The sequence below is a fragment of the Notamacropus eugenii genome, chromosome 5 (assembly GCF_028372415.1).
Source record: "Notamacropus eugenii isolate mMacEug1 chromosome 5, mMacEug1.pri_v2, whole genome shotgun sequence".
Classification (NCBI taxonomy): Eukaryota; Metazoa; Chordata; class Mammalia; order Diprotodontia; family Macropodidae; genus Notamacropus; species Notamacropus eugenii.
This window is the reverse complement of record NC_092876.1, coordinates 321438537-321466043: the sequence shown is the minus strand read 5'-3', so window position 1 is coordinate 321466043 and position 27507 is coordinate 321438537. Positions and strand designations below refer to the sequence as shown.

Genomic DNA, 27507 nt, shown 5'->3' with positions numbered 1-27507 from the left:
TTCATTCCTTTTTTTTTCTTTTTTCTTTTTCTGGGTTTGCAGAAGATCACATTTTCTCTAGTGTTTCAATATCTCTTTAAATTAAAAATAATCTCAGATCCCATCTGAAACACAGCATTCCATCTAAGGCTGAGTAATTTCTAGGAAAAAGGAATTACATTATTACATTTCCAACTTTGCATATACATACATATTTAGACAGATATAACTGTAGACATATATATATATATATGCATATCATTGGCTTCTTTCCTTAAAATAGTGATGGTTTCTTTTCTTAAAGAAATTACCTTTCAAACTGATGTTCTGTTATTACCTGATATCACCCTCTAGATCTGTTTTTGACTTAGAGTCTGCTATGACACCACCCACCTTCAGTACCTGTATAGGAGGTTTTATTACTTTCCCCAAAGACATATTGCCTTCAATTTATTTATATTAAATCTTGGCTCCCTGAGAGCAATCCACTGCTTCCATCTTCCTAGTTTCCTCTAATTATTTTACTCTGCCAGTGGATGATTCTAGTAATTTCATATTAAAATAGGTATTATGTTCTTTTACTCAGCTGAATTCACCAGTGACTAATAGCCAGGCAAACAGAAGCTCCAAGATCCTGAAGTCAAAGAAAGGGGAATTCCAAAAACTATGAAGTTTTGTTTTTGCATTAGAATTGAAGCCATTTGGAGTAATCTTCATTCTGGGTATTTTTTCACTTGTAGCATCTCCCCTTTCAGTATCATGCCTATGAGTGAGGTCAATGTTAACAAGTAAGGCTACCATTGTCAAATTTTTACATTGATTTTTTAAAGCAAGGTTCAAACTTTAGTAGCTCAATATTGTAGGTGAAAACCTGAAGCACAGGGGACTTAGCAAATGGCATCTATAACACAAATCATATTGGCCAATCCTATATCATCCTGAATTTTGTCCTCCTCATAGTCCAGGGATTTGAAGAAAAAAGGGAAAGAATATGAAATCATCAAATGTTCACCATTTTTGGATTGCCATCAGAGAGTTGACTTAGTGGAAAACAGGACTAGTGTTGTACACATTGCAGGATAGTGAAATATTTCCAGGGTGTATTGACATCATCCATGAAATAATCACCGGATGCAGAACTGAAATCCAGCTGTTAATTGAACCTTGCCAAGTCAATATCCACAAAGGACAGTGACAAAGAGATGTGATCTTCCCCAAAATTATTCATGACTACCCTGGAGGCATTGCTCTTGTTTCTTGACTAGAAAAACAGGATTACGGTTGATTAAGAGCAGCTCATAAGATAGTTTTTTTACAGATGATTGCATCTTGTTCACAAATGCAGTTTAAGGACTCAAAAACAATAAGCTACAGCAGCCTAAAGTGATCAGCATGGCAATGAAACTCTATGAAGCAAAGTGTTTATGAAATGAACCCTATTCACATGGCACAAAATGTGTACATGGTTGAAGGTTAAAGATGTGGTGGAATATTAGCACCTCAACTTCTAGAAATATAAAAGCAGCCATGGGGACCCAAATGAGCCAAAAGATGCATAGCCATCTGCATTAGTTTTCATCACCATTGCATAATAGTGAATGATGAGCAGATGTCCATAAGATAGTGAGATCAAAAATGTTTAGCTCCACATTGCAACATGTGATAATTTATGTTTTCAAATCCTGGTCCAAAGCAAAAGAGGAAGCATAGAAAACTTCTTTTCAACCAGTAACCAATGGGGAGAATGATGAAATAAAGCTTTCTCAAAGATCATGTAACACATGAAGAACTCCAAAGAAGGTTAGGGGTGACAAAGTTATTTGAAGCATTCTATCATGAAAGAGACCCTAAATGGATCATGAACCAACCATGATGGATACTTGAAAAATGTTTCAACTGATAGACAAAGTCACACCCCCAAATGAGTATTAAACTACATGAAGGGAAGCAATATTGAGATGAACCAATTTTTTGGCTGTTTTTATGCAGATAAAAAATATTAAGTGTACTATTTTAAATTCCAGTGTTCAGCAGAACTGAGTTCAGGTTAAATAATAAAAATTAGAATTTAATAATCATGTATCACTTGTTTTACAAATGTCTTATCCAGTTAAGTGCAATATAGATCTCAGGATCTGGAATCATAAAACCTGAGTTCAACTCAGTTGTCAGACTCTGTGCAAGTTACTTAACATAGTTGTCTGCCTCAGTTTCCTCAACTGTAAAATAGGGTTAATGATTACACCTACTTCTAAGACTTGCTATAAGGGTCAAATCTGGCACAGTGCCTAACTTATAATTGCTTTAATGAACACTTGTTGCCTGCCCTCCTTCCTTCATTCCTTCTTTTTCTCCTTCCTTCCTTCTTTCCTTTCTTCCTTTGTTCCAAATTATGTAAACTCTTTAGAGCCTTAAGTCTTCTCTTCATGTCTCCAGAGCAACACCTGGCACATATCTAACCACAGAGCAAGTGTCCAGCAAAGACCAATGGAGGTGAATTGAACTGATAGAGCAGGTGTTACACAGGAAGATGGGAACTAGTCAAAATTTTAAAAATACAAGTTGATGGTGACATCCAACCATACCTTATCAAATCAGAACTTGTCACTGTCAAAATGGCTACAGTTCAGGCAGTGATGAACGTTTCCTTCAAATTTTGTTTTTTTTGCATAGTTTTCTAAGCAAATTAAAAATGCATGTAAATCATAAGATTAAAATGGCATTGCTTAGCTTGCTTAGAGAAAGACATTTTTGAGTATTTTAGAAGCACCTATCTAAATAATGATTACAAATCTATCTTAGTTATTCACTGAAAGTAATTAACTCCCTTCAAGGCAATTCTTACTACACTTGTTTGACTTTATGTATTTGAAAACACAAAAACAATTTCTTTACACATGTGCATGCAAAGAAATAGAATTTTGTATTGCACATATGTTACATGTGTATTTTCACATATATTAAGTCTACATGTGTTAATATACATGTATAAGTATATATAAATACATGTGTTTATTGCACATGTGTGATATATACATATGTGTAAACACAAGTATCTAGGATTAGTATGAGAAATATAGCTGTTTTTTATTTTTCTTTTCAAGTACATAAGTCAAACATGTTTAGTAAGAATTGCCCAAAGACAGTTAATTACTTTCAATACATAGATAAGGTATATGTGTATTTATATATATACACAAATACACACATACATTCACACAAATTTGTGTGTATCTGTGTGAGCATGTATGTGTGTATATATATGAAAGTCAAGTTTTGAAGGAGACATGTTGTAAAGCTTCATTAAACTTACTGAGGGAGATGTAATTTTGGATACATGGAATGTCAGAATTGCAGTATATACATACACAGAACGAGGGAGACAGACAGATGGGTAGATAGGGAGATATAGATAAAGCAGTATAATATATACACATATACATAACCACACACACACACACACACTCACACACACACACATATATATAGCTAACTAGTTAGGTGAATAGATAGTTGAAATCTGTGGGTATGTACATATATTCTGCAATTCAGACATTCCATGTATCCAAAATAACATCTCCCTTAATGAGTACAAATAAGGCTTTACATCAAGTCTACCTCAAAATGTGTCTCTCGTAAAATAAAGAAGATGGGAAATGGAAAGTTCTATAAATGCATTATCATCATTTAAAATATTTGTTTGTTTCATGTAAAATGCCATTGCTTATAGAAATATAAAATTGGAAGCAACTTTGGAGATGATCTCATAATCCTACCTAATTTTATGGATAAAGAAACTAAGGCACAAAGAACTAGGTCACACAGTTATTTGGTGGTAGAACTGGGTCTAGAACTCCTCTAAGTCTCCAGTCAAGCGTTTTATTTTTCTTTATAAGACATACTGTTTTATTGCCTTGACTTTCCTTCTGTCTTCCTTATGTTTTTACTAAATTCCTGTTTATTGTGCCATCCTTTTATTTTTATCTCCAAATACCATTCTATGCTATATTTATCAGTTAAATCTAAAACCTTATTTTGATTTTATGCCCTTCTACATTCTTTGCACTCACTCTCTCATATGTCAAAGGGCACTTTAAAAAAAAATGCCACCTCTCGTCAGTCATTCTTACTGTTGTTTGCCTCGTCATTTCTCTCTGCTGGCATGCCTCTTTTTATTTCTATATAGCCTATATCTGTTTTTTCCCATTTCTATTGCTTGTTTCCAGGCTTTCTAGAACCATGGACAAGTGATCTTAGTTTCCTTGAGAAGTTTCCCTCCTTTTTCTTTTGTTTCTTAAAGTTCAGATCCTTTTCATTTTCTGTAACTGATGAATTCAATAGAAATACGAATCACAGGACTTATGAGAAGTCTAGAAGTCCGGGACAAATAATGGGATTTAGAACCTGAAGAAACAATTCACACTAAGGTAGTTAAAATTTAGGTACATTTAGGTACATCACATTCTTGATACATTCTAAATTTTTCCAGATGTCATATTCAATGGACTCCAATTTTAAAGGCATTTTACATTCCTAAGAATTTGCTAATTGCTTAATTTGTGTGTGCCCATCTTATTTCCAGGTTCTTTGGAGAAATACAAGCTATGTTAAACACGGTTCCAGCCCTTACACAGCTTCTACACTCATTGGACAGACAAGTTATACACATAGGATAGAGACCTATACAAGGTCCATTTCAATCAAATGTTTTAATCTAATGTTGCTTCATATTGATAGTAAGTAAAACAGAGAGTGGGGAGACAGAGACAGACAGAAAGATGAAGGAACAAAAGGAGGGAGGAAGGAAGGAAGGAAAGGAGGAAGGGAGGGAGGGAGGGAGGGAGTAAGGGAGGGGAAGGAGGACCAGGATATTGAAGGTTTCATGAAGGAGGTAAAACCTAAAACAAGCCAAGAAGGATGGCCAATTTTATGAATGTTTCTGTCCTAGAGTAACCTACTCTAATCTCCAGAAAATTTATATATGCCCCTCTATACATCCTGAAACTGCTTCAAAATGCCCTCCTTTCCATAGTTAGCTCCTACAGTTGCTACATTTGATTGTTCACTCCTTTGATTATAAATTCAGTATTCATATCAGTTCAATAAAACATTCATTAAGTACTAACTTTCTGCAAGTTACTGTTTTGGTTTTGTGGATCCCCCCCCCCAAAAAAAAAAGCTTTTAAAAGCAAAAGGAATCCTTCCCTCAATTGGTTTGCAGTCTAATAGGAGAGACAAGTGCAGCAGGTATATGTATTTACTTGTTAATACAAGAGATTCATTTATCTCCTAACAATGTATATCTTCTAATAAAGGAGATTTGGGTACATGAGTATCTATGATACTAGTTACATTCATGATAGTGGCAACAAATCTAGACAAACTTCTATCAGAAGAGGAAGGAAAGACCACTTCCAGTGGAGAGTGTCAGGGAAGACATCAAAAGGGAGGTCAGACCTGAACGGGGTGTTCTCAAAGAAGACCAATGACATCACAAGGGTGAACTGGATTTGAGCGAGGAAGAACCACGCAGTCATGAGCCACACTCTCTTATCCAGAGTCATCAGAATCCAGTGGCAAGCTACCCATTGTTCCTAGTTGTTTCTTTTTCTCCCTTCTGAGACCAAGCAGAAAAATTCAAATCTCTTTTTCACAGGAAAGTTTTTTAAACACTAGAAGACAGCTACCACTAAGGCTTCTCCTTAATAAGTTAAGTATACTCAATCTCTCTTTAGCCAACTCTACATGGCATGATCTCGAAATATTTCATCATATTTTCAATAGGCACCAGTTATACGGTGGTTATATCTCCCTGAGCATGCTCCTTCTAGCTTACTAATGTTCTTTCTTAAAATGCAATAACTACAACAAAACACTTTCCTACAAATGTACTCTGGAGAGTAAAATTAAAGGTAAAGAGGAAAGTGCTTTGTTTCTGACTTATACTCCCTTGTTGACATTATTTGGTTGTGTCAGTTACAGCTGACTCTCCTTGACCATATTTAGGGTTTTCTTGGCAAAGATACTGGAGTGGCTTGCCATTTCCTTTTCCAGCACACTTCATAGATGAGGAACACAATAGGCACTTAATGAATGCTTGTTGAATTAAATTGAAATGACCAGAGTGAAGTACAATGGCACTATAACCTCCCATGTTCTAGACCCTTTGCCTCTGAATGCATTCTAATATCACATTAGCATTTTTAAATGTTATGGCACACTATTAACTTACATTTCTGTTTGCAATCTACAAAAAGCCTCAGTTCATTCCTTCCAATCTGTACTTGTGGAGTTGATTTTGAACACAAGGGCAAAATCTTATATTATTCCTTGTATTAAATTTCATCTTATTGGATTCCATCCATTATTCTCGGCTATCAAGATCTTTTTTATACACCAACTCTTTCAACCAATACTTGAATGATTTTTCTCAGCTTCAAATCATCGACAAGTTTATTTTGCATACCCTGTCTTTATCCAAGTAATTGACAAATATATTGAATAGGTTAAACAAACCCTGAGAACACTGAAGATCTTGCTTCAAATTGACATCAACCAAATGATACTTACTAATAAACTTTCATCATTTACCAAGATCTAAATCCTCCCAATAATACTCTTATAAAACTGATATTTCACCATCTTGTCTACAATAATAACACAAGTTACTTTAATAAATGCTTTTCTGAATTTCAGGCATGATTTTTCTATACCATTGTAATGATCTACAATTTTAGTAATCCTATTGAAAAAAAAAGAAAGCAAGAAAGACAACTGTATTTCACACCATGCTGTTTCTTATTGATCATCACCATCTTTTTTTAAATTTTCACAAGCCAGCTCTTTTTGGAAGTATTCTAAAAATTTATCAGTAATAGAAGTCAAGATTCATGGATTATATCTTGAAGAAACTCTCTCTCTTTCTCTCCCTCCTTCCTACCCTCCCTCCCTGTCTCTCCTCCCCTCTCCCCCCCCAGTTCTTTCACTACTGTGAGATTTACATCTTGAATTTTAACTTATCAGAGGCAATTACCTGTCTCTTACCATCTCCTCTTTTTCCTTACATTTCACCTTGTTATAAACTATTTTCCAGTCTTTCCAATTCCAACTCTCATCATACTTGGCAGAAAAAATAAGGGGGGAGCAAAATAAGAGTTGAGCAGTTCAACCTCACATGTTATTATGTTATATGTTATATGTTCAACCTAATATGTTATTATCCTCATCACATCTATCCTATCCCATCTGGTGATAGTATCACATCTTTGATCTATGCCTTGCTTCCAACATAGCTTAAAGTGATTTTTGTTGTTGTTCTTAGCATCCTTCACCAGCCTCACCTTGTTCTCTGCTTTCCTTGTTGTTGTGAAATTATTTTTCAGTTTCATCCATTTAGGATTTTCTTGGGAAAGATATTGGAGTGGCTTATCATTTCCTTCCCCTGGTCATTTTACCTTGCTTTGATATTCTGACTCTATTTTTATAGAACTGTTCCAGTGATCTGCATACACCCTTCATTTTTCTGCCTTTGTTTCCAAGTCCTATACCTGCTTTTTAAATATCTAAGATGGTTAACATCAGCCATTTTAAATATTTTTCCCTGCTTTCCTTTTTTTATCAGAATTGTTAGCATTTGCCTACAGAATCCCATGCTTAAGAGCTTCTAATCCCTCATGGAATACCTTCCACTGTAGACTTATAGGGCATGGAAGCCAACCTATCTTTTCACTAAATCCTTTGAAATCTACTCTCAAATCTAGGATATATATCAAACAAAATTCATATTTCCTCTCCTCTGTCATGAATTTGATGATAAAGGAGACCACAAAAAGGAACATCTAGACGGTTAGCAATAGAACCAAGAGACATAAGTGCTATGGAAGCCAAAAGAAGAGAGAATGTAAAGAGATCACAGATGCCATAGATTTTAGAATTTATTTATTCCAACCCCCTGACTTTATAAGCAAAGAAACCTAATCCTAGAAATGCGAAATGTCTTGCTGAGTGTCAGATATCTGGTTAGTGGCAGTCATAACTAGAATCCAGGTCTTTGATATTTTGTTAAACCACACTGAGTCCATATTTGGTGTCCCTTTCACCATTCATAGGCTCAAGATATATTTAATTTGCACCTTGTCAAAATATGTTGGAGGAAATGAGTCACTGTAAGGGAAAGTCAGGAAATATTGCACACTTTCACATGTAAGCATATGTGGCCAATGTGGTTCTTTCAAAGCACTCACGCATAAGCATTTTACTAGGTGCATTCTGGCAGAATCATTCTCAAATTTGGGGGTGCTCAGAAAAGTCAGAGGAAAGAGAAGAATGTTGAAATACCTGAGAAGTGACAATTTTCTCATTTGATGATTTTTTGGTGAATGCAGGCTTTTTTTTTCTTTTATACAGTATCTGTCTTCTTACACTGTTCAAGTAAAAAGTGCCCTAGATTAGGGGGCTTGTTACCAGATTTCTAACTTTGGAAGGAAGGAAGGAAGAAATGAAGAAAAAGTACTTATTAAGCTTCATGCCAGGCAGTTTGATAAGGACTTTACAAATATCATCTTATTTGAACCTCACAAAAAATGTTGGAAGGTAGGTGCTGTAGAGTCTACATTTTGCATCTAAGAAACTGAGGTAAATAGAGATTAAGTGACTTTTCCAGGGTCACACAGCTAGTAAGTGTATGAGGATGGATTTGAACTCATGTCTTTCTGATTCCAGGCCTAGCATTCTACCAACCGAGCCATCTAGCCACCTCTGGTTGTACCAATAACTTGCTCTGTGCCAGAATATGAAGGAAGCCACTATCTGTATCCAGAGAAAGAAATGACAATTGGAAGTATGCATTGAATAATTATTTATACATTTATATGTTGTCCTGTAGGGTTTATAGATGGATTTTAAAGGAAAAAAAGTGAGTTTTCCAGAAAAATGAGACGAGTCAGTCAATCATTGCAACAATTTTTGTTTTGGACTGGACCTGTAATTTCATCGGTCTGTGGAACTCCCAGTGAGGAAACTACCTTTGTCCAGGTAGATAAGCATATACTTTGCCATTTAAAGTTTCAGAGAGTTGTTTGGGAAATGAGAGGTCAAGTTCCCACAGTCAGTATGTGTTAGAACTGGGTCTTAAACCTAGGTCTTCTTGGCTCTGAGACCATGTCTCTTTCCAGAACTCCAGACTGCCCTTTTTAAAGAGTATAATAGAAGTTTTTATTTTATGTTGAAAGGGACGCTTTGTGGTTTAGTCAGACATATCTAAGGCAGAGCAAAAGGGAAAGAGGGGGAATGTTAGAGCAGCACCTTAGTATCCCCTAAAATGGGACAGCAGCCAACACCTCCAAATCAGGACACACCAGGACAGGGAAGACAAATAACTAGGGGTACTGCCAAAGAACCTCAGGCATATTGACCTTCAGGCAGGGTATGATGGCAAATGTTTAACACATGACTCTTGGAGAAAAATGCAAACAGGAAACACTTCTCCATCACTTTCTTAAATCTAGAGACATTCAAAAAATAATCAAGTCCCAAGTTTTCTCATTTGCCAATGTCAGATGAGTATGAGCTCACATTGAAATTTTAACAATAGACTTGCAAGCCATAACAACTGACTCCAATACACTCCTGACTTCAGGCTAAGGAAGGAGGAGGGAGTGAAGGATGGTATTACAGAAGCTGCTCCCAGGATTTGAAGCAACATTACATCAAACTCTCAGAGGATCTATTGAAGGGACAACTAGGTTCCTCATCACTTTATTCATCAGAGAAGCTCTAGAATCCTCATACTGACATGGAAGAGGCAGGATCTGGCTGTTTTCTGAACCTCTGATTTCATGGTCACCAATCAGTCTGGTTGCATGGGAAAGAGAAATTTCCAGCTTGAGAATTTTCTTGAAAATTCCAGAAATGAAGGGGTATAACACAGGCAGAGATGGATGATAGATTAAGAAGTAGGCCTGAAAAACTAGAAGTCTTCTCATTTATTGGATGCTAACAGCAACACCCCGTTACCTTAAAAATACGTTATACAAATAAATAAGAATTTGAGCTATCAAATTAGTTAACCTGTGTTAACTTTGGAGAGCACTTTGGAAAACTTAAAACAATACACAAATTAATATGAGGGATTGTTATGATGTTGTGTTGTTTTCTATAAATTTTGTAAATTGAATCCTGTTACAACTGTACTATGGGGAGTTCATAATTTAAAGACTCCCTGCAGTGAATCCTTTTGTAAGTCAAATGATCAGTCATCATGTAATGTGATTATTAATAGCACGTGAAAAATTCCATCCCTAATGTGGATAATCACATTTGTAATGAACTATGGGTGTCATTCAGAATGTACTTTTTACAAATCGAGGAGACTGAGGGTGGGGGGCAGTCAAGGTCCACCTTAGATTTCTTCTGAAACCTCTGAGGAACATAAAGCCTCCTATTCTGGCAACACCAAAAGCATTCATTGCTGACCATGGCAGATACCCAGTCCTAATAAGAACTCCAATCCTAATCTCTTTGATTTCATTCAAAGCCAGGAAAATAAGAAATGCATTTGAAATAAAAAAATATTTGTTTCTTTCAGGTTCATCAGAAAGCCTTACCTGCTAGCTCACTTCATCTCATGACAATAGTGAGCAAACTGTTACATCAAGCTCAGGTGGAGGGGGACAAAGAGGCATCTGGCTAAAACTGGACTAGAAATATGGACTATCAGAATTGGAAGGAATCATAGAGAGCACCTACTTCAATCCTTGCATTCCAGTGTCATGAAAACTGAGGCCCAAACTTCAAGGTCTCAGCTAAGTCAGTGGTAGAGCAAGAATTCAAGATTCCTGATGCCTAGGATCTTGCCAGAATTTATCATGCAGATAAAGACTAGAAGGTACATCAGACCTAGAATTAAGAGATCTGGAGCTAACACTTAGGAGCTGTTTGACTTTGGGGCATATCACATCTTTTTATATGACCTCTCTGAGTTTCCCCATCTTTAAATAAGAGGACAAGACTGCATGATCTCTAAGGCCTTTTACAAATAGAATTCAATAATTCACCCCGACTTTTTCCTCTGGGAATGTATTATTAAGCATAATGTTAAAATCTTGAGCTAATGAAAATCATCTTCTCTGGATTTCAGTATTTTCAACCACTCTTTTATGTGTCTGCTGCCAATCTCCAAATGTGCAGAAGGGAGTTTTTGGTGCTAACAAAAAAGAACATGTCTAGAAGCATGAGTAAAATGGAAGCAGGGACTCGGGTTTACGGAGCCATGTCTTCTAAGGTTGCGTCTCTCTGTGTCTCCCTCTTTGTCTCTGTGTCTCTCTGAGTCTGGGTCTCTGTCTCTCCTTTCTTTGGCTGTCAGTATATCTCTGCCTGTCTGAATCTCAGTTTCTGACTTTCTGCTTCTATCTTTGTGTATGTTTATTTTTTGTCTTTCTCTCACTAAACATCAGTTAATAGGTCAGAAAGCATTTTTAAATGCTTATGTTGTGCCAGGCACTGTGATAAGCTCTGGGGAGATGAAGTTAAAAAAACAAAAAACACCATTCCCACTCTCAAGGAATGTACATTTCAATGGTAGTTGGAGTAGGGAGTAGAGAGGAGGAAAGAGGAAACATTTAAATAACTCAGTATATAATGATACATACAGAGTAAATAGAAGACAATCTGAAAGAGGAATATAGATTCATTGATTAAGGCTGGAAGAGAATTTATAGGTCATTTAGTCTCACACTATAGCTTTATAGGTGAGAAAAATGAAACCCAGAGAGTTTAAGTGACTTTCCTAAGTTTATATGGGTAGTGAGAGTGAGAGGCAGGATTTAAACCCAGGTACTATGATTCTCCAACTGGGATCAGAGAAGCCAACTCTTCTTGATCATCTTTCCTCCCTTCAGAAAACAAATGAACATTACTAGTCACAGCTCTGCCATACTTCCTGGGGGATGACATGGAAGGTACCTCAGGGCCCAAAACACAGTCAACCACTGACCATCCCAACCCCTTTTCAGGATGTCTTATATTTTTAGTTATTATTGACAACTATAATCAATTGAACGAATTTTCATGGGATTTTTATGTTTATACTGAGCCAGAAATTTCCCCAGTTGTCAAGGTATATGATGGTCCGTATCAAATATCTCTCCCGAACCAAACTGTCTATTTTTTTTTTTGACATTTTACAACTTTATTTAAATGAAGTTCAATTTAGTTTTCCTCCACATTGACTGTCTGTAAGCTTTTGAAAGTGGTGATAGGCACATAAGTAACTAATGTATACAGCTTGTTTGGTGAATCTTCATCTTCATTGCATTTCCTGGATAAACACACTTGGATACCGTATGGGACATTCCTTTTTCCTTTGGCCTAAACAGCTTTGTTGAGCCTGGTGTCAGTACATACATCTGGAGTTCCCATTTCTTTCATGGAAAATTTGCGGATTTCCTTCAGAGCCCAAGGAGCTCACTTTTTGAAGCCTACTCCATGAATCCTCTTGTGAATGTTAATGGTATACTCTCTGGTCACCACCTCATTGATGGCAGAATGTCCCTTCTTTTTCTCTCCACCTTTCTTTGCAGGAGTCATCCTGCCTGGCACCAGATCAGAAAGGAAGGGCCAAACTGTCTATTTATTTAACAGGACTCAGCAAGCCATGCATACTATTGGTCATTGATAAAAAGTTTCAAAGGAACTTCTAACAGATTTAGGGTGCTTTACCCTCAGTTATAAAATCGAGTAAAGAAAAGGGAATGCTCTCTACAACAGGTAATTTTTGCCAAAGGAGAGATTCTTTCTCCAAAGTCCATGTGCCTCAGTATTCATATCATTGTAGAAATGTCAGTAATTATTCAAATAATCCATGACTTTGACTCCTGGTGTCACAACTCCTTGATTGCACCTATTCTGCCAATTAATTTTTTTTTTTAAATCCTAGGAAATTATTTGAAACATATAGAGGCAAAATGAATAGTTCAGAGTCACAGAGATAGTAAGTGTCATAGGTGAGATTTGAACCCATGTCTCCCTGATTTCTAAGTCCAGAACTTTATTCATGACACCAATCTAATGGTCATCATGTTTATTTTTCAGGGAGGAAAGTTGGTGAGAAGGCAAAAAGCTGCGAAGGGTAATAGGAAGGAGCTACAGAAATAGGCTCTTCAATTAGTTTGGGAATCCCTACTCTAGATATATGAGTGGTTGAAAAATACTGAAATCCAGAGAAGACAATTTTTTTTAGCCCAAGATTTTAACATTATGCTTAATAATGCATTCTTAGAGGAAAACATTGGGGTGAATTATAGCTGCATAGAGATCATGCAGTCTCATCCTCTCATTTAAAGATCTAGAAACACAGATGGGTCAAATAATGAATGGGTGATATGTTCCAAAGTCAAATAGCTTCTAAGTGTTAGCTCCAGGTCTCTTAATTCTAGGTCTGGTGTACCTTCTACAACCTATCAAATCCTATATATGAAAGAGCAGTTGGCATTTGTGAGTAAGTTCTATCTGTATCAGGAAATCAACATCTGTTGTTTTATGAAAGGACAGGCCATTAATCCTTCCCAAATGCAGAAAAACACTAAGTATTTCACATTAAACTAACAAGACTGAATGGTACAAATGGTGAATTAACAGCATTTGTTACAAGCAGACTAAACAAAAGTAAACTTCGTAGAGAGTACTACCTAAGACTGATCACTTCTATAATCTGTCCAACAGGCTGTGTTTATTCCCACTTTTACTCAAGCTACTTTCTCTTCCCTTTGTTTCCAGCATGAGGGCACAATGTGAGCCCTGAAGGAGGACAGAATCCTTCCTAGCACAGGGTTGGGAATTCCACCCAATTCTATTAAAGAATTTTGCTTCCTCCCACCAGGGGCATAAGCATAGACCATTTCACAACCATTCTTCCAAGAGCAGAATTAATTAATTTTAACCTTATTCTAAATTTAACTCATCTACTTGAGTCAAGGTTATATGGCAAGTGGCAAATAGAATAGCTTGGCTGCAATATAAATTTTATGTAGAAAAGTTATTGGAGAGGAGGTTGGAAAGAGAAACTGGGAGGTCAAAAGGAGGAGTTGGTTTGATGGGAGGATGTGAATGAGGCTCTAAGCATAAATCATCCTGATTCTAGGTCCACCAGTCTATTCACCATGCCATGTTGCTGTTTACAGAGAGAGTCACTGGCACTGCTTTAGCTTTTGGGAGATAGGAAGAGCATGAAGAGTCAGAAAAGGAGGCAAAGAGGAAGATAGAGAAGAAAATGAGAACTAGGGAACTACAGTGTCTAGGATGTGAAAGGAAAGTGAATTTCAAGAAAGTGTCCAAGCAAGATCAGTGCTCCAGAGAATGCTGGAAGATGAGGACTGAGAAAAGACCACTGAATTTTGTGATAAGAAAGCCACTAGTGAACAATGAACATATCACTCAGCATCTCTCAACTTAGATAGATTCTTTTTTTTGCTTTTCATATTTTAAGACTTTAAAAGGCTAAATAGGAAAGGCTGGTATTAGCCAGTAATTCAATTATTTGTCAGTTGGATTTGTGTGCATGCCTCCCCAGACATGTTTAGAAAAATCTCATGTTCCTCTAATCCCCATACCCCATCATGTCATACATCCCTATTACACCCATTTCTCAAGAGAAGATGCTCACATGAAAGTTTTTCTTCTTTATCAAACAATAAATTTGTGTCAGGACAAAACAGGCCAACTCTGTTGACAGGTAAGCAATAAATCTCTGACAAAATGAGAGAAAAATCATGCTCTAACCTGTCATATAACCTGCTGATTCTTCAAATAAGTGAATAGTGCATAAAGTGTGAGAGCCAAATAAAGGTATTGTAAATTTCTGTTAGGGTCAAAAAAAATGTGCTATAAAGGATATCATCAGTCTCCAGTCAAAAAGTGATCAAAGTCAGGTAGAATAATAAATAGTAGATAATTGTGCTTTCCCTATGAAGCAAGGGTCTTTTCTTACTGCAGTTCATCAGATGACTTACAACAATTGAGAAACATACAAAGGGAATGAGAGAAAAATTCAAACTTGAAAATGAGGAGATCTTGAATAGAGAGGGAAAATGGAAATACCATAGTTTATTTCTTCAACTTGAGAAACAAGGACATGTATGGCAAGGACTCTGGATTCAGATGAAACGAAGCCTCATCCCCAAATTTCAAACATCCTAAACAGCTGAGTCTCAGGATACTTGTCTTAACACTAATTATGATAATAGCTAATCATTAAATAATGATAACTAATATTTATAAAGTGTTTTAAAATTTGCAAAGCACTACATGTAAGTTAACTCATCTAATACACCAACAATTCTGTGATGCAATTACTGTTATTACCTCCACCTTACAGATGAGTAAACCTAGAGGCTAAGGGACTTTTCCAGGATCACAAAACTTGTAAGTGTCTGAGGCAGAATTTGACCTTGTTCTTACTAACAGCAAGTCCAGCCAGCAGTAGTACTTACTGTGCTACCTAATTGCCCATTAAAATTCTCCTGATAATGATATTTCACTCTTTTCTGGGCTACTTGCTTCTAAAATCCCCAAACACACAATGCAGGTAACACCACAGGGACCACTTTCCCCAAGGAATATAAAACATATGACATATCACCTAGGCATCTTCTCAGACTGATAAAGCCACAGAGAACTTACAAATGGGAATATTCTAAGATCACCATTATGACTCTGGCTCAGTGCTTCAGAGACCCTCTTTCCTCCCATTCACACTGCTCGGTAGAATTCCACTATACCGTAATCTGCTGCTGTACCCCCTGTTTCCTTCTTTGCCAACACCAATATTTCTCCAGCCAGAAAAATCTCATCGTTTTCACAAAATTTTAGAGTTGGAACACAATTTGGAGGCTATCTATTCCAAATCATACGCCCAAAGGGGTTCCTTCTACAAAACATCCAATTAGTGGTTATCCAGTTTTTACTTAAGTACCTCAAGGTGGAAATGACTACTTCTCAAAGCATCATGATCCCACTTTTTTCGATATCTCTTATCATCAGAAAGTTTTTCCTTGCCTTAAGTCTAAAATTTCCTATTTGTGACTTCCACTCACTACTAATTCTGCCCCTATTGTTCCAAACAGAAGTTGAATCATTCTTCACCATGACAGCCTTTCAAATATTTAAAGCTATTTTATAACAATAGTTTCTTCTCTAGGTAAAATGGTACTTCAAATGATTCTCACGTGGCATGGTGTTAGGATGCTTTTCCATTCTATTTGTTTTTTAGAGACTCTCAAGCTTATCAGTGCCCTTTCTAAAATACTATGTCTAGGACTGACCACATTCTAGATAGAGTTTGCCCAGGGTAAAGAACTCCTCATTCCCCAAATCTAATCCTCTCTTTATGCAACTCAAGATAACATTACCTTGTTTTGGCTTGCATGTCACACCAGTCACTCATACTGAGCTTGCAATATCCTTAAAGTCCCAGACTACCATTTTTAGCCAAATAGCTATCTAACAATATCTTTTCCGTCTTTACTTGGAAAGTAAATTTCTTAGACCTAACTGAAACTTTTTATAGTTGTCTTTACTGAATATCATCTGATCATATTAAGGACAGTTTTCTAGCCTGATAAAATCTCCTTGGATCCTGTCTTTTTCATCCAAACAGCTTTTTGTCTTCTGAAAATATAAAATCACAGACCTAATTGCTACTAAAAAAAATGGGAGACAGTTCTAAGACAAGTATCAATCCCTGGAGCACCATACTATACACTTTCTAAGATCCGTGGATCAATCATTAATGACTGTTCTTTGAGGGTGACCTCTCAAGCAGTTCTAAATCTAATTGTATTATTAATTAACCTGAGACTGCCATCAAAAACTACATGTACAACATGACCTTGATCTACCAGTTTAGGACCCTGACAAAAAGGAAAATGATATTATGTTGACTTCCTTTTCCAGATGTATACTAACCATCTAGGTAGCTAGAAGGTACGGAGAATAGAAAGCTCAGCCTGGAGTCAGGATAGACTTGAATTCAAATCCAGCCTCAGAAAGTTATGTGACCCTGGGTAAGCCACATGACTATATTCCTCAGTTTCTCCATCTCTAAAATGTGTTCAACAATAGCACCTACCTCTCAGGGTTATTGTGAGGATGATATGTATAAAACCCTTTGCAAATCTCAAAGCACCATATAAATACTAAGAATTAACATTCTGGTATTTTACTAGATGTCAAAACCTACTCACCTATAATTTAAATATAACTTTCTCCCTTTTTAGGATAAATATTTGCCCTTCTTCAGTTCTGTGCTCTGTCTCTCTGTCTCTCTCTCTGTCTCTCTCTCTGTCTCTCTCTCTGTCTCTCTCTCTCTCGCTCGCTCTCTCTCTCTCTGTCTCTCTCTCTGTGTCTCTCTGTGTCTCTCTCTCTCTCTCTCTCTCTCTCTCTCTCTCTCTCTCTCTCTCTCTCTCTCTCTCTCTCTCTCTCTCTCTCTCTCTCTCCCTCCCTCCCTCCCTCTCTCCTTTTCAATGTTCTTTAAAATATCACATCTTTTGGAAGATAATCCTCCAACTGGATGTATTAATGGCTTAAATCCCACCTCTGAGGCTTACCAATGAGTAAAAATTAATGAGTTGGACTGCTTTTTCCTTACAGGACTTCAAGGAGATTCTACCTGATACTTGTCAGATATGTTATTATGAGGACTCCTTTTTGTGAAGGGATGATACTAGATGACTATCAAGATAACTTTTAATTCTCAAATCTGTGATTCTGTGATAAGACAGTAACTACCATAATAGTGAGTATGCTTATTAAACTGTTTTCTTCTGAGATGGAATTACCACAGATAAAATGAAAGAACTTGTATTTTGGAGAGAGGGCTCAGAAAGAGAGAGTGAGGCTACAAAAGATGGGACTCTGTAGATAGATTTCTGAAATACTGTTAACCCTTCAGAACTATAGTAAACTGCTTTCTTTAGGAGATCTATCCATCCTGTGTTTCCCTTTTTGTCTCTCCCTGTAATGCAGAATTTGTGAGGTTTCTGTACATTGCATCTTTCTACCTTATATTCAGGTCCTCAGAATATACCATTCCTCATGTAGTAGGATATGATTACCATGACCTTTATAAATTTTTTTTTCTTAGTTATTATATCTTTACTGTAACCCTACCCTGTGTTGACCTGTGTTTGGGTGACTAATCATATAGCAATGTATGTCTAAAATTAAATGAGTAGTTTACTAAATAAACAGCCACTCACCCTTCTTTTTCAGATATTCTTTTCTGTTTATTTTTCCAATAACATGTAAAGACAATTTTTAACATTCATTTTCAATAAACTTTTGAGTTCCAAATGTTTCTCCCTCCTTTCCTTCCCTACCCCTTCCCTAAGACAATAAGCAGTTTGATATAGGTTATATATGCATAATCATGAAAAACATATTTCCATATTAATAACATTGTAAAAGAAAAACAATTTGCAAAAAAAACTGTATGCAAAAGGAGAAAAAAACATGAAAAAATAAAGTATGCTTCGATCTGCATTCAGACTCTATCAGCTCTTTCTCTGGATGTGGATAGGATCTTCTTCCATGAGCATTTTGGAATTGTCTTGGATCACTGTATGGCTGAGAAAAGCCAAGTCATTCACAATTCTTTGTCATACAGTATTGCTGTTACAGTGTTCAATGTTCTACTGGTTCTGTTCACTTCACTTTGTATCAATTCCAGGTTTTCCTGAAAGCATCCAACTCTTGATTCTTATAGCACAACAATATTTCATTACAATCCTATAACAGAATTTGTTGATCCATTCCTCAAGTGATGGGCATCTCCTCAATTTCCAATTCTTAGCAAACACAAAAACAGCTGCTACACATATTTTTATGCATGTAGGTCTTATTCCCTTTTCCAGAGACTCTTTAGTTCTCAACTCTAAGAAGTAAAAGGGAGAGAGCTGTCATAATGGAGAGAAAAGTGGCCTTAGTGTCAGGATATCCTGGATTCAAATCCTACCTCACAAACATTGACCATGTGGCTGTACGCAAATCACCTAACCTCTTCAGTGCCCTGGATGACTCTTTAAGATTATAAATTACTTTGTACTAATTTTCATTGACTGAGCACTCACTATAATTTCCCTTCTTTGTTTTTACTTACACTATTCATTCCACATTATAGTATATTCCCTGTTAAAATCATAGCAAGCCACCTAGCATGCAGCACGCAGACCAGCATGGTGTACAGACCAGTGTGGAACAGTAGGGACATTACCCAGAACAGGCTTCAGGGCACCACTTGCAGCAGTTCCCAGACTGCTCAACCCACAAACACCACAGACAACTTCAAAGGTCAGTGGCAGGGCTCCTTCACCCAGGAGAAGCGAGCATGGTCTAGACCTCTGGCAGTAGGCACTGCAACAGCTGCCATTTTTGGAACCCTCCACTTAGAACTCTTGGGGGAATTGAGCCACTGATCTGATTGTTAGCCCTGAGGTCCGCACAGGAGGGGAGAGGAGGAACACTGGTTTGGTAGAGCTGGAGGTGGCTGTGGTGAGGGAATTCCAATTACAGATTCTGGGCAGAAAAGTTTTTGGTTGCTCCCAGACCAGTGTGGATGCCAGGAGAGGAGTAAACTCCTTTCCCTTGATTGTTCCACCTTGGAGGACCTTAGAACTTACAGGTCCCCAGAGTATACCCTCCTCTTGACAAAGGACTCAGAAGTCAAGTAACTGGCTGGGAAAACGCCCAAAAAAGGGAGAAAAAATAAGGCTATAGAAGGTTACTTTCTTGGTGAACAGGTATTTTCTCCCATCCTTTTGGATGATGAAGAACAAAGCATGACATCAGAGGAAGTCAAAGCTTCCACGTCCAAAACCTCCAAAATAAATATGCAATGGTCTCAGGCCATGGAAAAGCTCAAAAAGGATTTTAAAAATCAAGTAAGAGAGGTGGAGGAAAAATTGGGAAGAGAAATGAGAGTGATGCAAGAAAATTATGAAAAGAGAGTCAACAGCTTGCTAAAGGAGACCCAAAAAATTGCTGAAGAAAATAACAATTTTAAAAATAGACTAACTCAAATGCCAAAAAGAAGCCCAAAAAGCCAATGAGGAGAAGAATGTGTTAAAAAGCAAAATTAGCAAATGGAAAAGGAGGTTCAAAAGCTCACTGAATAATTCTTTAAAAATTAGAATGGAGCAGATAGAAGCTAATGACTTTATGAGAAACCAAGGAATTACAAAACAAAATCAAAAGATTTTCACATAGATAATGTGAAATATCTCATTGGAAAAACAACTGACCTGGAAAATAAATCCAGGAGAGACAATTTAAAAATTATGGGGCTACCTGAAAGGAATGATCAAAAAAAGAACCTAGACATTATCTTTCATGAAATTATCAAGGAAAACTGCCCTGATATTCTAGAACCAGAGGGAAAAATAAATATTGAGAGAATCCACAGATCACCTCCTGAAAGAGATCCAAAAAGAGATACTCCTAGGAATATTGTAGCCAAATTCCAGAGTCCCCATGTCAAGGAGAAAATATTACAAGCAGCTAGAAAGAAGCACTTCGAGTACTGTGGAAATACAATCAGGATAACACAAGATCTAGCAGCTTCTACGTTAAGGGATCGAAGGACTTGGAATATAACATTCCAGAAGTCAAAAGAACTAGAATTAAAACTAAGAATTACCTACCCAGCAAAACTGAGGATAATACTTCAAGGGGAAAAATGGTCATTTGATAATTGTCTTTTTTCTGTCTTCCTCTTAGCTTCAGTTGGTCTGTTCACAGTTACGGTTCCATTCACTATCCTGTCTTTAGTTCTATGTTTGTGTTTGGTGTGGAGCTGTAATGCCATCCCCAAGCGATGCCTTAGGTAAGGAGACTCCCTGTACCAATGCAGGTGAACCAGTGTCAAAGATTTTGGGTTGGACTTACAGGTCAATTCATCCAATTCCCTCATTTTATAGATGAGTCAGCAGTCAGTCAATAAACATTTATTATGGACTTATTTAAGTACTTTATTAAGTACACTATATACCTGGCACTTTATAGCAGTGATGATACAAAGAAAGGTCTAAGTACCCCAAACTAATCTATCCTCTCAAAAATCTAATGTTCTAATAGGGAAGATAACATGTAAACAAATATGTACAAACAAACCAAAAAGAGGATAAGCTGGAGGGATTCATTGGAAAGAAGGCACTAGAAAGTGACATTGAGAGTGACTTAGCCAAAATCACACAGGTAGTAAGATGAAGAGCTGACACTGAAACCAAGTTCTTACAAATCCAAATATATCACTCTTTCTACTGTGTCATGATGAATCATAGTACTGTAATATACTCCCAATAATAATAACTGCTGTTAACTCTTTAAAGTCTACAAAGCATTTCATTTATATGACTCACTTGAGCCTCACAACCCAATCAGGCAGGTGCTAAGCATTATTGTTTCTATTTCATAGATGAGGAAGATGGATTAGAAAGTTGCCCCAAAGGCCTTGGTTTAAGACCTGCCTTTGACACTAATTGTCTGTGTGACTCTGGGCAATTCACTTTAACATCTCAGTGTTCTAAGTACCCTTTCAACCTCTTGTAGTGTAGAGAAAGGGCTTATCTGCATTAGTAAGGGGAGTTGAGATAATAAGATAATATTTATAAAGTGCTTACCACAGTGCCTAGCCCATAGTAGGTGCTTAATAAAATCTTCTTTTCTTCCTTTTTATGCCAATGAAATAAAAGCTCCAGTCTCTATCATTATTTTACAGATAAAGAAATTGAGGTTCTCTAACTTACCAACATAGCTAATAACATAAGAAATAAGTTTTGAACCCAGGCGTTTCTGACTCCAAGCCTAACATTCTATCTTCTATGCCATATTACATGTTGCCATAAAGCAAGTTATTCATTTCCTAGGACAACTGTAGTGGTAATTTAAATGTGAAGATCTTTCCCATCCATTAATAGGCCCATGTGACCTGCCTGGGTTAATGGAAGTCTGAATCACATGGATTCTGTGGTGGGAGGAGTTTGCTGAACATGTGGAGCAGGAAGGAGTGGCAAGAAGGAGTGGAGCAGGAAGTGAGTCAGAGCAGTCAGAACTGGATGATTTTGTTTAAGGGAGCTTGTTTGTGATTTATTTAAGGGAGCTGGTTCATGGGAAGCCTTGCAGAGGGAAGGCTTGGGAGTGGTAGTACCCCTACATTGTTATTGTGTATAGATTTCTTTGTTGTTATGATAGATTTGGTTTTCTCACATTGGGATTTGGCTTTCTGGTGTTTGAGTAAATGTTTTGGTTCTGTCTTCCACGTGAAGAGTCCATTATATTTTGTGATTCAGAACTGTGCTGGCATATTCTTAGCTGCCATAGGCATTGTAAATTTCACATTGGCACTACAGCAACCCACTACTACAGTCAAGTACATATTCTTTGTTTTTATCATTGTGACTAATAAGGATTAAGTAGTTGAATGAAGGTTGTTTGGGTTGTCCTACCATCAGCTCAAATATGCATAAGCTGGTTTAGGCAATGGTTATCTTGAATTTAATTCACCAAGGGTATTGCATGTATAGCCCTAAAATAGACAGTTTGGGGGGACATGACATAAATCTGTCCTGACCCTTGAAAAGATTACAGTCTACTTGAGGAGGCAAAATTGACATACATGAACAAATAAAGAATAATAGAAGTCACTGCATAATAAAATATCAAATACTATACTATGATGTATAAACCATCAGAGATGGAAATATCACTGTAGATCACAATTGTTAGGAAATGCTTCAGAAAGAAAATGGGACATAGAATTTAAAGTATAAGGAAGATTTTTATACAGCTAAGACATAACTTTCCTATTAAGCCCCCAGAAGCCATCCCCAAGTAAAAAAATACTAATGACCGAATTTCTACCTCTACCTCAAGTGCTAATATGGATACATCAAAAGTATTTTTACCCACAGAAAAGAATCCTCCTCTGCTACACATTGTTTTTTCTGCATCAAGTGAATATATCACTCACAGAGTAAGTGAAACATATATGGGTTGATGAATAAAGAGTTTTGAGTGGTATCCAAAGAAGACTCAATACTAATTTTCTTCTCTCAGATACAGTTTCTATCAAAGGTGAAGCAAAGTACTTGTGGCACAACTAATAACAGCAAATATTGCAGGACCATTTCTTCATTTACTGACAGGTATTGGGAACATAAGAAGCCTTTGTCCTCAGTTAATATGAGGAAAACAGCATATTGAATTCAACATCTGTAGATTCTCAAAACAAAGGGAAGACATAAGTGAGAAATATGCAGTGTAATGCTTATATTATGCTTCTGTTGGGGAAAGAGAACTTGGTGTGGGCTAAGCTAGCTTTTCTGATCCCAAGTCTTTACTGGTTGGTTGACATAGAATGATAGGATCAAGTGCTGGAAGAGATCTCAGAGGTTAATAACCCACCCTGCTTATTTCACAATTGAGAAAACTGAGGATAAGAGCACTCAAGGGACTTGCCCAACATCAAAAGTCTTCCTGTACTTCTCCTGACATTATGAGAGTACCAGGGGAGCCCTCTTATTGTCCACCTGTTATATCTTGTTCTTGTTATGTAACCAGCTCATCTCTTCTTAACATGTAATTCTTTGATAATGTCTTATACTTCTGTTTTACTTTAGAGTTCCTAATTGGTTATATATTCCAACTACAACTCACCATATGCCTCTCCATTTTCTTCGGTGTGATAACCATTCTTTAATTCTTCAAACAAAATATTTATGATATAGAGGTGTGAGACTTCTGTGTATTCTTCAAGTCACTGGCCTTTTTTCATCCTTCTACTGGAGCAGTTTTCCCCATTTATTTTTTTCCCATCCACATCTTTTTTCTTTTCACTTGAGCATTTAAATCACCAAATATCTGATCATGTGTTTGTTTAATTTGGAAATTCTTGTCAGCTTCTTGTAGAATCTTTTTTACTCAGTCCTCAGCAACTGATTTTGATACATTAGTTGCAATTATTTTCATCCTGGGAGGAAGGAAGGAAGGAAGGAAGGAAGGAAGGAAGGAAGGAAGGAAGGAAGGAAGGAAGGAAGGAAGGAAGGAAGGAAGGAAGAGAAAGAAAGAAAGGGAGGAGAGAGAGAGAGAGAGAGAGAGAGAGAGAGAGAGAGAGAGAGACTGGCAGCACTCCCCAGGTGACATATCTAAGCCCTAAATTCACAATCTATGACTTGTCCTGAGATAACAAAGAATCTTGCTTACTACCCTTAATACAATCTTCAGAAAAAATGTGATGCTACAAACAGAGCACAGGACTCAAAGTTAGACCTGAGATTTAGTATCATCTTTGTTACTTCCTAGCTGTGTCACCCTGAGCAAGTCATCTAACTTTTGTAAGCCTTGTTTTCTTCATCTTTAAAAAGGGGATAATAATCTATGAGGAATAAGCTATTTATTCAGCATAAGATGCAGTGCAAATATATGATGTTTTTAATAATAAATTATGCTTCAGCCTACCAGAAAAAAATAAAATTCCTGTAGAGCATGAAACTATCAGAATCACCTGCCTGAGGTCAGCTCCATGGTCCCTACAAGCCTGGATTCAATGGCATCAAGGGACAGTTTTAAGAGAACCACAATAGTCTTTCATGACAATATTCTCAAAATATACAAGTTCCAAGTATCCTAATTCCTGTTGACAGTCAATTATGCTTCTATCATCTAGGAATTTATCTAAGTGAACTTCAGTATTTTAAATTTGTATTACTTTAAGGTAGCTATAGTGTACCCTCTGCTGTTTTTTTTCTTAATTTGTCCAAAAACTGAATTGGTCACACTTCAAGGAGGCACACATAGTTCTACTATTCATCAGGAACTTGATTTAAGCATCAAGTGACCAGTGCAAGGCATTGAAAGACTGACCACAGATGGAGGCAGTTGGTGAAGTCAGGCAATGAAGGCACTGGGGTTAAGAAAGGTTGCACATTTGGCATAGCAATCAAAGACAGGGAGGTTCCAAACAGGGAACAGGGTAGGAAATTAGATTAGGAGTTGATCAGAACAATTGCTTTATTCCTGAAATGCTCTCCTCTCTCAGCTCTACCTGTTTAAATCCTCTCCATCACTAAGGGCTAAGGTCCACTGTTTTTCAGTGATGCAATAACTGATTCTCATATGGAAATAATCTTGCTTCCTAAGAATTCCCTTAGCACCTTTTTCATATCTCTATATGAGCATGACATATTTCATTCTGTATTATAGTTATTTCTATTCATGTCTTATTCCCTCTATTAGAATGTGTGGGTTCCCTGATTAGAATTTATCTTTTTATGCTCATTGTCCAATATTTTGAACAGAGTTTGTACTTTATTGAGGAGGAAGGAAGGAAGGAAGGAAGGAAGGAAGGAAGGAAGGAAGGAAGGAAGGAAGGAAGGAAGGAAGGAAGGAAGGAAGGAAAAAACATTGAGTAGGATCTCTGAATCAAAGGTCCAGAAAGAGTCTATCAGTCACCTAGATAATTCCCCAAATCAACTGCTGCTTTGACTGAGAAATTAAGTCACATTTTTTTCATAACCTCAGCCTCATTAAGTTGCTTGCACCTTTTCTCTGGAACCCTTATGCTGATTAATAGCTATTTTCAAACTCCCTTTTTAAATTGGATTTAATATACTCAAACCCCAAAACACTTTTGGTCTCCATATCAAAATGTAGAACCATATTTTCTACCCTAAGAACTCTCCTGGATGTCTGCCTTCTCTCAGTGATTGCCTCTGATTTCCCCTACATGTATCTTGAATATAAAGAGTTGTTTGCCTGTTGTCTCCTCCTTCTTAGCATGTGAACTCCTTGAAAACAGGTACTCTTTTGCCTTTCTTTGTTTCCCTAGAATTTAGCAGTGGTACATGTAAGTAGTTAATGTAAGTAAGTTGTTGACTTTTTTTGGCATAACTTGACTCTGTTTCCAGAGGTCCCAAGGTCAGGGTCCTGATTATATCATGATTAGTTGAATACATCTATAGTTCACCACATTAATACCCTTCTTTAATTTAAAAATCTCAATTATTTCATCTGTTGGTCATTATCTTTTCTTCCTACAAATCCAGTCCTTTAAGTCAATTGTCTTCATTCTTTTGATAATCTTTGGTATGATTTTCCAGTTCGGGTAAAATTTTTTTGAAGACCTGCCAGAAGATACTCTGTCTTGGTCTACTGAAGCTTTCAGAACCAGATTTACTTACCCAGCTTCCTGCTAAGGCAACTAGCTATCTGGCTCTATTTTTTTAACCAGTCAAAAATTTCTTTCTAGTCTTCCCCAAATTCCAGAATAAATCCCTACAGAACACCCTATAGTGGTTCAGGTAGTAAACTTTTTCTCTACATTTTGATTTTTTCTACATCTCCTTGTTCCAACTGCATGTTCTGAGTCCATGCTCAAGACAACTTCTATCCCAGGCTCTTTCTCTTGTGATCTGATTCCCATGCACCTGTATTAATGTCTTTGGTCACATAAATTCTGGTTTCCCTGATGATGAAGGTACAGGACACTAACAGAACTATTGGAAATTAGGAGGAAAGTCAAACAGACTATTAAACATGGCTACTATTGAATGAGGAGGCAAGGGACTTGATGTGACTCCCTAGGAACAAGGCCAATTCTTAATGGTGCTCCTGATGACAATCACAAAAAGTGTTTTTTAATTATTGGATCCTATAAGTCAATCCTGATGGAAATTGCTTAAGAAAGAAACTTACTTGGATGAGTAATCAAGGTTGGTGGGGAGGAGAGGTGGAGTGAGCATGGGTAATGTATAATAGCAAGATGTTAGCATAATTGCATTAATGTGGCAGTTCTATAATAAGCGGTAGGTAAAAGCCCCAGCTAGAAACAAGAAAAAAGGGAAAGGCTTGCCAACTTGTATTGATTTCTGCGACTATCTCATCTAAGCATCTACTGAATAGAATCTGTAATGTAATCCCAGGTGACCCTGCAAGATTTTTTAAGTTCTGAGCTCAGGAGTAGGTAGAGCCATAAGGAAATATGTGGTCAAAGAGAGAGATGGGAATTATTTCTGGTAGGGCCCAATGTCTGTCCCTGAGATCTTTCTGTCATCCTTAAACTTGAACATCAGACCCAGGTTCCAAGTCAATTTACAGATTGCCCACATCCGAAATATCAGTACCCAGTCTTTAGAACCTTTTTGTCTCTTCTCTCCCATATTAAAAATTGGATATTCTTTACATTATACCTCAGAGAACAATAATGTTTTAATAAATATGATAAATTCACTTGCTATACTTCCATATTTTGTTTCTATTTTTGTGATACAGAGAAAAAAATTCAAACTGGAAAAGGTGAGCAAACTATCATGAACAGACAATTATCTTCCAGGTTACCTAAGGAGATAGTTAAAGACCATCTAGCTTTGGAAAATCAATTCCATTCTCCCCATCGAGCCATAGTATACCTCATGGCATTAAAGAAATTTGCTAATATTTCCTCAAAGACAATGGGATTGATTTTTTGAGAAGTAATAGACTCTG

General features: G+C 36.9%; 1 pseudogene; it reads right to left on the bottom strand.

Moving 5' to 3' along the window:
* Positions 1–12117: 12117 nt before the first annotated feature.
* On the bottom strand, positions 12118–12567 carry LOC140509230 (large ribosomal subunit protein eL31-like; annotated as a pseudogene).
* Between the last annotated feature and the right edge of the window lie 14940 nt (positions 12568–27507).